Source organism: Dermacentor andersoni, unplaced genomic scaffold, assembly GCF_023375885.2.
Source record: "Dermacentor andersoni unplaced genomic scaffold, qqDerAnde1_hic_scaffold ctg00000663.1, whole genome shotgun sequence".
In the NCBI taxonomy this organism is placed as follows: Eukaryota; Metazoa; Arthropoda; class Arachnida; order Ixodida; family Ixodidae; genus Dermacentor; species Dermacentor andersoni.
The window spans coordinates 2,501-11,721 of record NW_027315345.1 but is presented as its reverse complement, the minus strand read 5'-3'; the positions used below and the strand labels follow the sequence as shown (position 1 = coordinate 11,721).

General features: G+C 58.1%; 2 non-coding genes across 2 annotated transcripts; both read left to right on the top strand.

The window, feature by feature from the left end:
• The first annotated feature begins 5,132 nt into the window (after window positions 1-5,132).
• Window positions 5,133-6,943, top strand: LOC140214818 (small subunit ribosomal RNA). Its single transcript, XR_011891747.1, has one exon. It is a non-coding gene; the product is annotated as a small subunit ribosomal RNA (ribosomal RNA).
• Window positions 6,944-8,517: 1,574 nt separating this feature from the next.
• Window positions 8,518-8,670, top strand: LOC140214817 (5.8S ribosomal RNA). The gene has a single exon (XR_011891746.1). It is a non-coding gene; the product is annotated as a 5.8S ribosomal RNA (ribosomal RNA).
• Window positions 8,671-9,221: the final 551 nt, after the last annotated feature.

The window sequence follows — 9,221 nt, the reverse complement described above, 5'->3', positions numbered from 1 at the left end:
GCTTACTTCCGTCTGAATGCGACCGCTCAAGGTGACCTTCCTTGAGGGCTTCGTTTCAAGCCCGTGTGCAATTGTAATATACTACGCGCATTTCCTTCATTTCTTTTTATTTACCGCAAGGCCCACTGAAAATTTTGATACGGCACAGGCCGGGACGGATCGCAACGTGTCGAATCGACCGGTAGAATTAGGTAGCATGCCCCATGTACGAAGACGAGCAACATAGAAGTGAATGACAAAATAAATATAGAAAACGCTGCACACTCCTTCCAACCGGAAACATAGAGGGGAGAAAGATCGCCATCTGAAACACAGGCATTGTAAAAAAAAGAAAAAAAAAAGTGCTACCTCATCATCTTTACCATTACCGTGTGTGTGTATGTATATATGCATGTGTGTGTGTGTGTGTTTGTGTATTTATATATATATATATATATATATATATATATATATATATATATATATATATATATATATATATACGCACACATGCTAGCATAGCTTAAACGCAGCTGGAAAGCTCAGCCTTGCACAAGAACCACCCCCTGTCGCAAACCCCTTTGAAACATTCAAATGCCAAACACGAGTAGAGCGAGGTCGTTCGAACCTGGCGCCAAAACGCATTGGCGCCATCTGTGTACGGAACTAGGAAAACCTGCGGACTTTGCAATACAGAAAGAAAGGTAGATGGCGTGAGCTAACGCTCCATTGCATACTAAGAACGAGAGTTAGTGAATAATGGCAGAAACGTCTTGGGAAGAGAAAAAAAAAAAAAACACGCAAAAGTTGTTGGCTTGTGCAAGCACTCTATGTTACAGCGATTAAAGAGCATAGCATCTTCTACAACAGCAGCTACAAAAAGAAGAAGAACGTGAGAGAGGGAGAGAGACAGGCGTGTTTCTTTGGAATGCAGAGCATGCAGCACATACTATAAAGTGCCAAAGAGACGGGGAAAGCAGATGGCGCGAAGGTGTATGTCCTCAAAGCTTGAAAGCAATTTCTAAATTACATGTACCGAAGTCCACCTACTCTCATCAGGTTGCTCCCGCCTCCAGTTGCGTTTAAAGTGAAATTACAGTCGCCTCAAAGGCAGACAGAGAGAGTGAAAATAGGTACACTTGCTTCGCGCAGCTGCAGCCGTTCAAATTTTACAGCAAGAGCACTCCCGAAGCAACAAAGTCCGCTGCCGCCTGGGCGCAATGCGCTCGCTTCAGTAAATTGCCGTGCTGGCCTCGGCAACCAAGAGGTGTAGTGCGGCAGACTGCTGCATTGTAGCACACCGCAAACCGTGCAGACGTAAGCGATCGCCTCGACATCGCTGCGAGCGCTCGAAGAGACAAAGTCCGAAACCACGTGTGCCGGGGCGGTGCGAGCGCGACGCCTTTGACGCAACTTTTGCGTACAAGCCGCCGCACCGCCACGACGGAATCGCTGGCATCCCGCACGCAGCTGCATTGTGTCACGCCGGCAATCGTTGAAACACCACGCAGTCGTCGGCGTCGGCCCCGACATGGTTGCGAGCGCTGGAAGAGACAAAGTCCGAAACCGCGTGTGCCGGGGCGGCGCGAGCGCGACGCCTTTGACGCAACTTTTGCGTACAAGCCGCCGCACGGACACGACGGAGCCGGTGTCACCCTGCAGAGGGCTGCACTATAGCACGCCGGGAACCGGCAAAGAACCGCGCAGACGTCGTCGTTGGCCGCGGCGTTGCCGCGAGCACGCGAAGAGACAAAGTCCGAAAGGACGTCAGCCGGGGCGTCGAGCACGCCGCCCGCACTGTTCGCACGCGTGCTCGGAAATGGCGAAGGGGCCGCGCTAGCGTGCCTTGAATCGGTGAGCGGCGGTACCGCGGCGATCGCCAGAGCTCGAATCCGCCCTGCAAAAGCCAAATATTGGCGCTCGGCTCGGCGCAGTACGCCGCCGCGTCGCACGAGTACGGCCCCATGGAGGTCTGGGCACTTATCGCTGCTACTGTAAGGGGCCGTACGGCCCCGGCCGACATTGTACCGTAGTGCGATTTTCGGCTTGCGCGTGCTCGTGGCGTAGTCCGCGCACCGTTCCGACGTCGACAATCGTGCCCACGACTACGCGAGCGCTGGAAGAGACAAAGTCCGAAACCGCGTGTGCCGGGGCGGCGCGAGCGCGACGCCTTTGACGCAACTTTTGCGTACAAGCCGCCGCACGGACACGACGGAGCCGGTGTCGCCCTGCAGAGGGCTGCACTATAGCACGCCGGGAACCGGCAAAGAACCGCGCAGACGTCGTCGTTGGCCGCGGCGTTGCCGCGAGCACGCGAAGAGACAAAGTCCGAAACGACGTCAGCCGGGGCGTCGAGCACGCCGCCCGCACTGTTCGCACGCGTGCTCGGAAATGGCGAAGGGGCCGCGCTAGCGTGCCTTGAATCGGTGAGCGGCGGTACCGCGGCGATAGCCAGAGCTCGAATCCGCCCTGCAAAAGCCAAATATTGGCGCTCGGCTCGGCGCAGTACGCCGCCGCGTCGCACGAGTACGGCCCCATGGAGGTCTGGGCACTTATCGCTGCTACTGTAAGGGGCCGTACGGCCCCGGCCGACATTGTACCGTAGTGCGATTTTCGTCTTGCGCGTGCTCGTGGCGGTGTCCGCGCACCGTTCCGACGTCGACAATCGTGCCCACGACTACGCGAGCGCTGGAAGAGACAAAGTCCGAAACCGCGTGTGCCGGGGCGGCGCGAGCGCGACGCCTTTGACACAACTTTTGCGTACAAGCCGCCGCACGGACACGACGGAATCGCTGGCATCCCGCACGCAGCTGCATTGTGTCACGCCGGCAATCGTTGAAACACCACGCAGTCGTCGGCGTCGGCCCCGACATGGTTGCGAGCGCTGGAAGAGACAAAGTCCGAAACCGCGTGTGCCGGGGCGGCGCGAGCGCGACGCCTTTGACGCAACTTTTGCGTACAAGCCGCCGCACGGACACGACGGAGCCGGTGTCGCCCTGCAGAGGGCTGCACTATAGCACGCCGGGAACCGGCAAAGAACCGCGCAGACGTCGTCGTTGGCCGCGGCGTTGCCGCGAGCACGCGAAGAGACAAAGTCCGAAACGACGTCAGCCGGGGCGTCGAGCACGCCGCCCGCACTGTTCGCACGCGTGCTCGGAAATGGCGAAGGGGCCGCGCTAGCGTGCCTTGAATCGGTGAGCGGCGGTACCGCGGCGATCGCCAGAGCTCGAATCCGCCCTGCAAAAGCCAAATATTGGCGCTCGGCTCGGCGCAGTACGCCGCCGCGTCGCACGAGTACGGCCCCATGGAGGTCTGGGCACTTATCGCTGCTACTGTAGGGGCCGTACGGCCCGGCCGACATTGTACCGTAGTGCGATTTTCGTCTTGCGCGTGCTCGTGGCGGTGTCCGCGCACCGTTGCGACGTCGACAATCGTGCCCACGACTACGCGAGCGCTGGAAGAGACAAAGTCCGAAACCGCGTGTGCCGGGGCGGCGCGAGCGCGACGCCTTTGACGCAACTTTTGCGTACAAGCCGCCGCACGGCCACGACGGAGCCGGTGTCACCCTGCAGAGGGCTGCACTGTAGCACGCCGGGAACCGGCAAAGAACCGCGCAGACGTCGTCGTTGGCCGCGGCGTTGCCGCGAGCACGCGAAGAGACAAAGTCCGAAACGACGTCAGCCGGGCGTCGAGCACGCCGCCCGCACTGTTCGCACGCGTGCTCGGAAATGGCGAAGGGGCCGCGCTAGCGTGGCCTTGAATCGGTGAGCGGCGGTACCGCGGCGATCGCCAGAGCTCGAATCCGCCCTGCAAAAGCCAAATATTGGCGCTCGGCTCGGCGCAGTACGCCGCCCGCGTCGCACGAGTACGGCCCCAATGGAGGTCTGGGCACTTATCGCTGCTACTGTAAGGGGCCGTACGCCCCGGCCGACATTGTACCGTAGTGCGATTTTCGTCTTGCGCGTGCTCGTCGCGGTGTCCGCGCACCGTTGCGACGTCGACAATCGTGCCCACGACTACGCGAGCGCTTGGAAGAGACAAAGTCCGAAACCGCGTGTGCCGGGGCGGCGCGAGGCGCGACGCCTTTGACGCAACTTTTGCGTACAAGCCGCCGCACGGCCACGACGGAGCCGGTGTCACCCTGCAGAGGGCTGCACTGTAGCACGCCGGGAACCGGCAAAGAACCGCGCAGACGTCGTCGTTGGCCGCGGCGTTGCCGCGAGCACGCGAAGAGACAAAGTCCGAAACGACGTCAGCCGGGGCGTCGAGCACGCCGCCCGCACTGTTCGCACTCGTGCTCGGAAATGCGAAGGGGCCGTGCTAGCGTGCCTCGAATCGATCGGCCGGGGGCCCCGTAGGGCGACAGACAGGCAATTGTGCAGGAAACCGTACTGGCCATTGGCGAGAAATTGCCGTTTCCGCGCATTCGGTGGACGCGCTGCGCTTTCACGACTTCGGCATTGTGCTGCCGACGTAAGCTTTCAATCTTGCTCGCGGCGTTACGAGGCGGCACGATTTTCGCCAAACGCTCGTCGAAAGTGGCACGAGTACGGCCCCATGGAGGTCCTGGGTACTTATCGCTGCTATTATATGGGGGTCCCAGAGAGCAGTCGCCCCCAAAGCGACCTGGGTGTTTGATATGCGGCGGGCTTCGTGCCCGTCAAGCGTGTCCCCGGTATCGCTCCCGTGGATCCCACAGCTGACGTCTGCAGCCTCATCCGCTTGATGCGTTAGGGGGCTGGTTGTCGGACGACGCTTTTTCCACGATATCGAAGTGTGTTCCGCATCGTCCTCGGACGAATCAAATACGAAAGCGCCGAAGGCGCGGGCGTGACCCGTCGCCTAGCGGCTTTGCCGTCTCGGCTACGTTGCAAGTGTCGGTCGGTCCACCAGTGCTGCGGGCTCGAGAGAAACCGCAAGCCGCGATCGAGTCGACACAACCGGTCTATCGAGAATGTTGCGTGCTTCTTGCCGCGTGGCGATACCCGGCCCTGCGGGGAGGGCGCCGTTGCGAGCTCGAACGCCGTCGTCTCGGACTGTGCAAAGTGCTACCCTTTGCGAGAACGAAGCGTGTTGGGGCGCCTGAAGGTGGCCTCGGCATCGCAAAAACGGCGTCCGGCCTGCTTGAAAGGCTGGACGCGCAGTTGAACGATTACCTGGTTGATCCTGCCAGTAATCATATGCTTGTCTCAAAGATTAAGCCATGCATGTCTAAGTACATGCCGAAATAAGGCGAAACCGCGAATGGCTCATTAAATCAGTTATGGTTCCTTAGATCGTTTCTTCCTACTTGGATAACTGTGGCAATTCTAGAGCTAATACATGCAGTGAGCCTGAAGCCCTTTGGGCGACGGGTGCTTTTATTAGACCAAGATCGATCGGGTTTCGGCCCGTATTGTGTGGTGACTCTGGATAACTTGTGCTGATCGCATGGCCACGAGCCGGCGACGTTTCTTTCAAGTGTCTGCCTTATCAACTTTCGATGGTAGGTTACTTGCTTACCATGGTTGTTACGGGTAACGGAGAATCAGGGTTCGATTCCGGAGAGGGAGCCTGAGAAACGGCTACCACATCCAAGGAAGGCAGCAGGCGCGCAAATTACCCACTCCCGGCACGGGGAGGTAGTGACGAAAAATAACAATACGGGACTCTTTTGAGGCCCCGTAATTGAAATGAGTACACTCTAAATCCTTTAACGAGGATCAATTGGAGGGCAAGTCTGGTGCCAGCAGCCGCGGTAATTCCAGCTCCAATAGCGTATACTAAGCTGCTGCGGTTAAAAAGCTCGTAGTTGGATCTCAGTTCCAGACGAGTAGTGCATCTACCCGATGCGACGGCTCGGACTGAACATCATGCCGGTCCTTTCTTGGTGCACTTCATTGTGTGCCTCGAGAAGGCCGGTGCTTTTACTTTGAAAAAATTAGAGATCTGTCTCGCGTGTTCGCCTGAATAAACTTGCATGGAATAATAGAACAAGACCTCGTTTCTGTTCTGTTGGTTTTTGGAATACGAGGTAATGATTAAGAGGGACAGACGGGGGCATTCGTATTGCGGCGCTAGAGGTGAAATTCTTGGACCGTCGCAAGACGAACTACTGCGAAAGCATTTGCCAAGAATGTTTTCTTTGATCAAGAACGAAAGTCAGAGGTTCGAAGGCGATCAGATACCGCCCTAGTTCTGACCATAAACGATGCCAACCAGCGATCCGCCTGAGTTACTCAAATGACTCGGCGGGCAGCTTCCGGGAAACCAAAGTGTTTGGGTTCCGGGGGAAGTATGGTTGCAAAGCTGAAACTTAAAGGAATTGACGGAAGGGCACCACCAGGAGTGGAGCCTGCGGCTTAATTTGACTCAACACGGGAAAACTTACCCGGCCCGGACACTGGGAGGATTGACAGATTGAGAGCTCTTTCTTGATTCGGTGGATGGTGGTGCATGGCCGTTCTTAGTTGGTGGAGCGATTTGTCTGGTTAATTCCGATAACGAACGAGACTCTAGCCTATTAAATAGGTGCGGGGTTCCCAGCACCTTACAACCTTCTTAGAGGGACAAGCGGCTCCTAGCCGCACGAAACAGAGCAATAACAGGTCTGTGATGCCCTTAGATGTCCGGGGCCGCACGCGCGCTACACTGAAGGAAGCAGCGTGTCTTTATCCCTGTCTGAAAAGACTGGGTAACCCGTGGAACTTCTTTCGTGATTGGGATAGGGGCTTGCAATTGTTCCCCTTGAACGAGGAATTCCCAGTAAGCGCGAGTCATAAGCTCGCGTTGATTACGTCCCTGCCCTTTGTACACACCGCCCGTCGCTACTACCGATTGAATGATTTAGTGAGGTCTTCGGACCGATGTCCGGCGCGGCCTTTCGGTTGCGCCGGTCTGTTGGAAAGATGACCAAACTTGATCATTTAGAGGAAGTAAAAGTCGTAACAAGGTTTCCGTAGGTGAACCTGCGGAAGGATCATTACCGGATTGTGAAGGGTGGCGAGCGCCATTGTTTCTACCCCGTGTGGGTGAAGCAGCTCGCTGCGCCCGACGCTTTCCGCCGCTGGCCCCGCTTGGACGCGGGGACGGCTATACCCGAACATGCCGGGGACTGCCTGAATTTTGAGGGGCGCCCCGTGCCAAATTTGTTGCGCCCAGTGGACGCCGGCTGCAACCTTGGACGGTTGGCTTGGCCGCGCCCGCGGGTAGAAACGGCGTAACGCACACTGGGTGGGCTTTCTGTCCGCTTTGGCGCTCTTGCGCGGAATGGGAGTAAGACGACCCGACCTGCTGCTTTGCCCAGTACGAGGGGAACGGCGAAGCGTGCGGTCGGTCAAGGAACTGACGGTCGAGAGCTAATGCCGCTGCCGCTTAGTACACACACGGAACCGTGGTGCGAGCGCTCTCCCGTCCTCCGCGGCAAACGCTGCCGAGTCTGAAAAGTCTGGCGGCTGCCGGTCGCTTCCTGCGGCGAGTATGGAGTAACGACCCGACTTTGTTGCCGCCCAAGTACTAAAGGAACGGTGTGGCGCTCGGTCGGTCATGGAACTGTCGGTATGAGGGTGCGGCTGCCAAGTACGGAAGGAACCGTGGCCTAAAGTGCTCTCCCGTCCTCCGCGGCAAATGCCACCGAGTCCGAAAGGGCCGGAGGCTGCCGGTCGGCTCCTGCTCGTGACGCGCGAGGTGTCGAGATCGCGGTTTAATGCGACGACGTCTGCAGGCTATTCGCCCGCCGCCGAGGGAAAGGCGGCGTTGCTGCGAAGTACCGAAGGAAACGCGGCTTTGCTACGTCGGAAGCGTTCTGCGGTTAGCGGACTTGTGCGCTTTGGGAAGGCGCCGCACGTCGAAAGAGGAAGTACGGACAGACGAGGGACTGTAGTCCCGGATTCGAACGCACTTGCGGCCAGGCCCTTGCTGGCTTCGTCTTCCGCCTCAAGTAGACTTGTTGTGGCGCCGGCGCAGGGAGCCGTCCCTGGCACTGGCCGAGTGGTTTTGGAGAGCTGCGCGAGTACGCGCGCCGGGCTCTTGTCTTTCGTCTCAAGTAGGCTGTTGGATCAACAGCGGTTATGCTGCGGCGATCTGCCGATGCGAAAGTGTGTGTGTGTTTGAGGCCCTTCTATGAACCTACTGCTGACTGAAGCGAAGCACGTCGATGGGGGTGAAGCCCTGCCCGTGGCCGTGTAGCCGTTAAAGACTCCACAGCGGCTTAGCCCTAATCATGGCTCTGTCGCTCTTTGCAATTTTTAGTGGAGCGATGTGAACGTGCACACGAGACACACGGGTCCGGTGGTTGGATGGCAGGTAAAACCGGCTTCGAGTGCGCGCAAACGGCATAAGCTACCTCGAGGGCAAGCGAGGAAGGCGTGGGCGCAAAACACACGCGCGAGTAGCAGGAGTGGAGTGCCATTAGGCTTTCAGCTGCTGAGACGCGGCCGCCGAAAGAGCGAGACTGGAGGAGCGCACGCCGAAAGGCGCTCTTCGAAACCACACACAGGGAGACGCCACGTGCCTAAAACCCTGGTTGTACTGTACTGAATTGAACAAACTATTTTTCACGACTCTAAGCGGTGGATCACTCGGTTCTCGGGTCGATGAAGAACGCAGCCAGCTGCGAGACTTGGTGTGAATTGCAGGACACACTGAGCACTGATTCTTTGAACGCACATTGCGGCCTTGGGTCTTCCCTTGGCTTCGTCTGTCTGAGGGTCGGATCACATATCAAGAGAGACTTCGGCGCACAGGGAACGTGCGTCCGTCGACTCGTTTTGACCGCGTCGGCATCATGGACAGTACGTTGAGCGCTAAAGCCACGCGCCAGCGGCCTCACGAGAGGGAGACGGTGGCAAACCGTTGTGCCAATTCTTCGAAAAGACGGAAACGAGGCATTACTACTGCAGCGTGACGAGTGCGCGCCTCTAGCAAGACCGCCGCAGGATGGAGTCGGATACCTGCAGGGAAAGAGCGGTCCAAGCACGAGGCGCGAACGTCTGTTGCCATGTAGCGCGCACGTTTGCGAGAGAGTCGGAAGCGCACGCTTGCGTGCACGGAAAACGTGGGAATGAAACGCCGGCCGATTCCCGCGCCGTGCGCAAAGCCAGCGCGATCGCAATTTGCGCTGTTTGCCTTCGAAGTACGTCGAGCTCCAGAGCTGGTCGCTCGTTCACGTCACCGCAGTTGTGTGGGCGCCCTTCCGGGCTTCGTCGCAGGAATGGGAATCGGCAGATTCTTGCGAGGAGCGGGGAGGAGAAGGGTGGCCCCCG